A 7,653-nucleotide genomic window follows, 5' to 3' on the forward strand; every position below is an offset into this window, starting at 1 on the left:
AGACAAGGCTTCTCATACATTGTCCAGTTGAAGGAAGAACTGGTGAGCTCTGTGCCCCCCAGAACATCGCAACTTGAATGCAGAGGTGAATGAAGAGTAGCAATTAGGCATGCAGATCTCTGCAAGGGAGCTTCCTAATCTATAAACATGCTCCCTCTAATTGCAGTTTCTCAGATCAGCTCGAGCACTGTGTGCTCCAGTCTGCACTCTCTGCTGGGAAGTTTGTCCCAAGGCAGCAGTAGTCCTTCCCATCAGAGACCCCAGACCAAAAAGCAAGTGGTTCCCAATATTGCTGTATCAGCAGAGATTAAGCAGATGGCTGCAGACAGCTGTGATTTTAAAGCATGGACTTAACAGCTCTGCCTGATGATGGAAATAATTATTCTACAACCTTGGAACAACACACAGAAAATTGGCCGGGGCCATTACCATTCAGTGTACAGTCAGGAGTGAAGGGAATGAACCGCCCCTCCAGAGTGTTACTAAGACGGGTGGAATTGGTTTTAGACTGAAGTGTGCTGTAAGCAGTCTGGCCTAGTTAAAACCAGCTCATATAGGGAAAAACTGAACTGAGCAAAGTAGCACCTTTGTGGTGGTGCTCTGCTGTCTAGCTGGGGCTGAGCAGAACAGGTTTCAGACCTGCTCACAGCCGTCTAGAAACATATTCTGCACGGCAAGTATTTCTGTGGTGAGTGTAATTAATGTCTATAAATCCTTTTGCAATCCTGTACCAAAGCGAGCGCAGGGTATTAAAGTCAACAGAGTTTTGACAGGGACCGAGCCGAGGGGGCCAGAGGCAGAGCTAGTCCTGCAACACGCTCGCGTCACCCGGCGATTGCAAGCACAGCCTCGTCGGGGCAGGCAGCAAAGACAATTGACAGGAAAAAGGGATGAGGCAACAGCTTGCAAAATTTCCTGACAGGAGCAGAAAAATAAAGCAAGAGAAGGCAGAAAGACACAAATAAATAATTGAGAATCGCTGGGTCGGCAGCTCTTTTAAAAAGGAAAGCATGTTAACAACACAAAAGTAGTAGCCAGGGATAGTCAAAACAGGCAAGAGGAAAGCAGCAATTTCTAATTCACTGAGGAGGAATTTGGTAATTTACCCTGTGGCTGGGCACTGCTATTAGAAAGGTTGAGTTGGGGTTTGGTTTTTCCTGTTGTTGTTTATTTAATCACCTGCAGCAATACAGAACAGATGTTTCTGTTGGGGGCAGGGTGTTGTACACAGAGTATTTACTGAGCTGCTCCATTCCTCTGTGCCGGAGCACAGTAAAGCCTCAGTGTCACCATGATACTTGACTCTGTTTTCTAGGACACCTACACCTCCAGCCCTCAGCGGGCAGCCTCAGGTGTCCCTGAGCTGAGGGAAAGGCCCAGATCTGTTTCCAAATACCAATTTGGCTCATATGTGCTTGCTTACACTGCGGAAGCACCCCCCGAAAGCACAGGCAAGAATGATGGCTCTGTTGCGCTAGGCACTACACGGCATTGTAGGACAATTAAGAAAAGGTGATCAGGAGTCCAAGATGATCCAGAATAAATATTGTTTCATAAATGTTGCCAACTTTGAGAGATTTAAATTTTTTTTTTCATTTTAGAACACTTTGCTTTTCAAGCAGTATGGTCTCTGGATTCCTTCTCCACCTCATGTTCGTATCACGCCTGGCACACTTGGGTCTTGGTCTATAACCAGGACTTCCTGTGGCTGGCACAGTACAAACAAGAAAATAACTGAAATATTGAAATCCTGTTTGTTCCCTCTATCAAGAATGACCCACTGGTAGAGGCTGGCCTGCTGCTGACTCTTGTTTTGTATTTGCCTGTCCCTCTTTGCAGCACACAGGTCGTGCTTTTCATTTTGCCGTGCCTGTCAGCACAACGTTCAAGGCTGAGCTTTTAAGACACAGTTTGTGCTCTCAGACAGGGGCTTACAGAGCTTTCTCAAAAGGCATGGAAGTGTTATAAGCATACGTGAGCTGGACACATGCTTGCTCGAGCACCTCCATGTGAACTGAGCTAAAAGCTAGGCTTCCCGAGAGTCTATTTCTGCAAGATCCCAGTTCCAGTCCTGGAATTAGCCAGTGTGACTTATAAGGGGAGTCTTATAGCAGAGGCTTATTGCAGGGTCCCCTCAGGTTGTGTTCACTAAGAGCTGTGATTCATGGAAGTGGAGGAAGAAAACAACAGCCTTGCTCCTGCCTTCACCGACTCTGAACACTGTGTCGCAGCTATTCCAAAAGGAAACCGCCTCCACCAAGTCTCAGCCTCCTTCTCTGTCTGCACCAGTTATTCTGTTTTTTCTAACCTTTTTCCCACGACATGATAATTTTAGACTAAGTACACAAGATTACCTCATTAGGGATGGTATTTATAATAATTTAAAATGTTTACGAATCTCTGCCTGCTGTGGTGGGATACCACAAGGTGAGGCTCACAACTGATTCATCCCCAATATCCTCCATGAGTTTCCAGTTCTGACCATTGCACAAACCTGAGCCCATCAGTAAGGCCAGGCATGCAGCTCCTCCCAGAGATACAGAAATAACTTCTCAAAGCACAGTACCTTCTCTGTGGTGCAACCAGGGAGGGGGACACTGCACCCCAGGGAGCTTAGCTGGGGCTCAACTGCTTGATCCAGGCACGGGTAAACGTTAGAGATGTTCACGGCTGCGCTTCGCAGCTGTGGGAAGGAGGGGTACCCTGAGGATTTTTCTAGACTATCACTACATGACTAACTCAAGATATTCCTGAGGCTCGTGCTAGTGTATCAGGGAAGACGTACCTCATTAGCTGAGACCAACCGAAATAGAAGCTGCATGGCAAGCTGGGAGGGAGGAGCTGAAGGATTACAGGCATAGGGAAGGAGTTTCCTCAGGAGGACAGACCTTGGGCTTGACTGCAATTAACCCTGTCCCAGGCTGATACCAATTCCCTCCCAGCTGCTCTTAAGTAACAGCTGTCAAGGAGGAGAAGAAGGGAAAAAAGGCCACGGAAAAGAAAAAAAGAAAAAGACAACCTGAGCCAACAATAAGGCCCCTGTCCCATGTTCCAGGAAGGGACTGGCGCTGAGGTGGGCGCTCTGCTTTGCGGAGGAGCCCTGGCCAGGGCAGCGAGGGCTGCAGCAGGCTGGGCAGACAGATGCTGTAACAGCCCAGCCCTCAACAAGCAGCTGTGACCAAGAACAACTATGGAGAGGATGCAGGAAGGAGCATTTCTGCTGCCCTGGAAAAATCTGTGCTTTAACTGCCAAAGTCTCTTCCACACAGGCCCTAAAATTATTAGGCTGGATTCTCATGGTGTAAATACCACGGAGCTAGCAGATTTTCATCTGAAAATCCAGCTCTGCATAGCTTTCTGCTAGCTCCATCCCCACAGGCCATCCTGTCGGGCCTTCTGATGAGGGGCAGGGCGAAGGAATGCCTAAAGGTGCAGGAACAATGTGCAAACTGGTCCCAGAGATTGCCTGCCTTGGGAGCCCAGGGGACAAACTAGCCCTTGCCTAAAACACTGGCCTGCAGTGGCTGCCAAATGCCGCATCAGAGAGAAGCAAGTCCTTGAGAAAACTGTAGCTTCAGTCAGGAGGAAGCTATTTCTCTGGAAATGCTCTGAAAACAGTATTTATTTTCCACATTCATACACGGCATTTTAGTTGAATCGCTTAGGGAGAGACTGAAGAACACTGCTAAGTATTTTGCATGATTTATTTTTTTAATACTGAAGGAGGTCTTCCATTGGAGAGTTTAGAAACAGGGAGGATGAATCCCATGACCCCTTTTCCTTACACATTACAATATTCTCATCAAGGACAGAGGTTATGTAGGACCCCATGGGAAATCTGGTAAAGGTGTCAGGCAGGAGCTGTTTATCCAAGTAATTATTTCAGATTAGAACCACCTGAGTGAGGCAAATGAGTTTTAGGGTGATGCTGGCTTCTGCACAAGGATCTTTTTGTTTTGTAAACACCACTCCACACAGCTGCAATAAACTATTTCAGAACAGCTTTAATTATTGATGTACCCGAAGGAAAAGAAAGCCAGTGTAAACTGCAGATAAGTAATCAGTAACTTTGTTTAAGTCATTATAACAATATTAGTTATCAGCAAGGTTATGCCTTGTGTAACCAGTTGAATTCAGACACGAGTTCTGGGGCAGATATTTATTTCTAACATGAGATTAGAAGACCCTGACTGCTCACTTGTATTCCAGATGGCTGAGTTCTTTGTTGCATCAGGGAGAAAAATATTATGGGCTCTTATATTAGAGTTCCTAGGCTGGGGCTACATGACAGAAATCATAATCCCCTCTCTCTCTGACCTCATTTCTTAGTCTACAGGAACTACAAGAACATTAGAGAGAGCTCAATTTGCACACGCACACCCCCCACCACCACCCCTATCTCATGTAATTAGAGAGCACTTCACACTTCTTACGTGCCAACACAGCTTTAGCTGATGTCTGGGCAGCTAAGGACGGCTTTCCACTCCTGTGGAAACCAACTACAGCTCCTGCCTGCATGGTTCTCTGTCCCCATGGACAGAAGATAATCTAAGTGGAAAAACCTGCAGGTGAAGTCGTCTTATTGCAGCCCTGGTGTTTCCAAACTCAGCGCAGAATGGCAGCTGCTTTCTAATGACAGCTAAGGAAGGCAGCAGCACAAGACTGTGGGTAGCTATGAGACTGCTGGGATATTTTTGCTGTCTAATGCACACAATTGAAGGCAAAAATGAGTCCTAAGCACACTCCTCTTCTCCCTGCCATCCAGCAACATAGGGTTGTCTGAGATAGTCAAATGCAGAGTATTCAATTCAATAAAGCTCTGCATGCTCCTGTAAAGTCTGTGAAGTTTCCCTGAATCGCCGCTGCGTGTCTTGGTGGGGGAAATGAATTATAGCCAGAAGACACTGAGCAGGCACAGATCTAGGGGATAAAAGTCATTCTGAGTGTAAAACTGCACTAAGCACAAGTACAGAATTCATTTAGAAGTTGGGCTAACATCTTCCCCAAGCCCTGAAGGCAGCATTTTCCAGAAAAAGCTATCCTCCTATGTAATTTTAAAATCTTATTAAAATCCTATGTGCATCTCCCTCTACAGGCACACGTAAAGGAATTTCCACTCCTGTAAAGGAAAGCATTTTTGTGCATTACAAATTATTTAAAACCTGCAGTAACTAATATTTCAAAGCTGTGGTGGTTTCAAAATCTCAACTGAACCAGGAAAGAACAGCTCTGTTCACATTCAGGGCTGGAACTACTCGAATCACTATAGGACTGTTGGGATTCAAACCTGCTTTCTAAAAATGCACCTAAAATAAATGCATTTTTCAGCCTGACCTCTGAACTGGCAAAGTTGTAAGCACGATGTTCAGTCTGGCAAATATCGCAGGGGCTTGGTATGGGTAAAATGCATACATAATTTTTTTCTTTTTAAACCCAGAAAGGTCACAAAGGCTGGATGACACTTACACATCCATGCTATGAATTTAGTTGCTACACAGGAGCTGTGTAATGCAGAAGGAGTCAGAGTGCAGGAGAGCTGAGGCGAAAAGTAGTGAGTAGTGTTGCATCGTTGCTGCTCAGAAATTTCTGAAATTGCAAAGCACAAGGGGAGAGTTATGGCTGAACTGTTGCTTTGGAAAGAAACTCTGGCTGAGGGCTGCACTGGCAGAGAGCAGACCTGGCCTGAGTCCCACTGAAATGACGGGTATTAATCATGCAAGTGTGCCCTGCGGGTCCCATTCGTCATCCCAGCCAATGCGTGTTACACTGCTCTGAATCACACCATGCTGGGCAGAACTATGCCCCCATCGCAAGGTACAAACCAGCGCTTTCAAGGAGGCCTATCAGAAATGATAACCAACCCAGTATTTAAGGGTGGAGAGGAAAGCGGTCACTGTGCCTCTGACAGACAGACATAGGGAGCTTTCCTCACTTTCCACCCCTGTAAAATCGGAGCTGCCATTTATCTGTGCATTCTCCCATCTATCGTCTTTCCAAGTCTCGTACACTCTGCAGAAAAACACGGTGGTTTTGCCATGCCAACTGGTCTCATCCTTGAATTCACCCTTAATCTCTTGAAAGCACAAGGGCAGAAATAGCTGCTCTGATGGATACGATTCAATTTAAAAGCATCACTCGCTAAGCCTGCATTTTTATTACTCAGATCAGAAGTTCACTACAGAGAAGGTTAATTGGAGAAGCAGTCATGCAATCCAACAGGAGCTTTGAGTACCTTTTTATTTTGTCAATAAATGTCAGAGTTTAAGAGAGAGATGGCTAAATACTAATTCAGCAACTAGAAAGATCATTTAAAGGTGACTTACAAAAGAAATTGTATATATATGGTGTAATTTACTGCTCTATTAGAATAAGTGATTTTTTTCTGCTTCTTTTTATGGCATTTTTTGTTACTATTATTTCAATTATGTTAGGCCACAGCAATCCCATTGTGCTATGTGTATATGACAAAATAAGAAAGCTCATCAGGTCAATGACCTGTGGAAACACATTTTGATTTTAATTATACCAGCATAACTAAACCACTAAGATTTTACTGATGCTGCTTCCTTCTCTGTTACCACCTCCTGCTCCAGAAGACAAGCACAAGACTATCTTAATCTGCTTTCAAATGATGTAACATCAATTGCAAAAAAGCATCTTGTACCAGAATAAATACTAGGATGGAAAAATGAAATTGAAATTATATGGAAAGAAATGTACGGGTGTATGCCATTAGCAATGTAAATTCACATCTTCCTGTGCACCTGCACAGGAGCCATCAGGGTATGTTTTGATGGCGCTATTAATTATTGACTAGCTACTTGTGGTCACAGCAGAAGAAACACGTCCAGAGGAAAGATTTAAAAGAGAAATATTGCTTCACCTCAATTGCATCTGGGGAAAGAAAAAAAAAAAAAAAGAAAAAAAATCCAAGGTCCACTGCAGATAACAGCAGTGAGAAGACTTAGTTTGGGAAGAACTTTGATCCTGATGTGGCATGTCACAAGACTGAGATACCTGTTTGCTGCTGTCCCAGTCCACAGAGCCGTTCTGATTTGTGTTAGACCACTGGCTTTCCTAAAATAAGGATCCCTCCAGGACCAGGGCAGCTGAGACTCTCCCCCATGACTACAGACCGCAGCAACAGGTCTGCAAAACAGCGAGATGTCCTAGAAGGGCTACAGGCCACCTGCCATCAAAGGGAGGTTTCTAACGTGCCAAGTGATTTCCTTGACACCGACTCCAAAGGCGCTGTTCATTCAGGTCTATTAACCGAGCGAAGCAGCCACAATTAGCACGCTCAGGGGAACAAACAAGAATTAGGTGGGTGGCACATTTCTTCTGTAGTTGTATAAATGAGCACTAATCTGGCCTGCCATTTGCTAATGCCATTTCTCTGATCTCAGTGCTATCGTAGGCGAGCTTGATCTACTGCCTAGAGAACCCTCTCCTGACGATACTCCAACACAACATCATGAACCAAACCTAGCTGAACAGAGTACATCATGAGAGGAAGCTGATCAACAAATGACCAGGTCCTAACGAGCCACACTCATAGCGATGAGAGACTTGCAATAAAGAAAGGGCAGTGAGAGACACGGATTGTGCTACAACACGGCCTGAGGTGGGGATGAGCGCCTCCATCCACGTGTG

The sequence above is a fragment of the Leptosomus discolor genome, chromosome 18 (assembly GCF_034619465.1).
Source record: "Leptosomus discolor isolate bLepDis1 chromosome 18, bLepDis1.hap2, whole genome shotgun sequence".
NCBI lineage: Eukaryota > Metazoa > Chordata > Aves > Leptosomiformes > Leptosomidae > Leptosomus > Leptosomus discolor.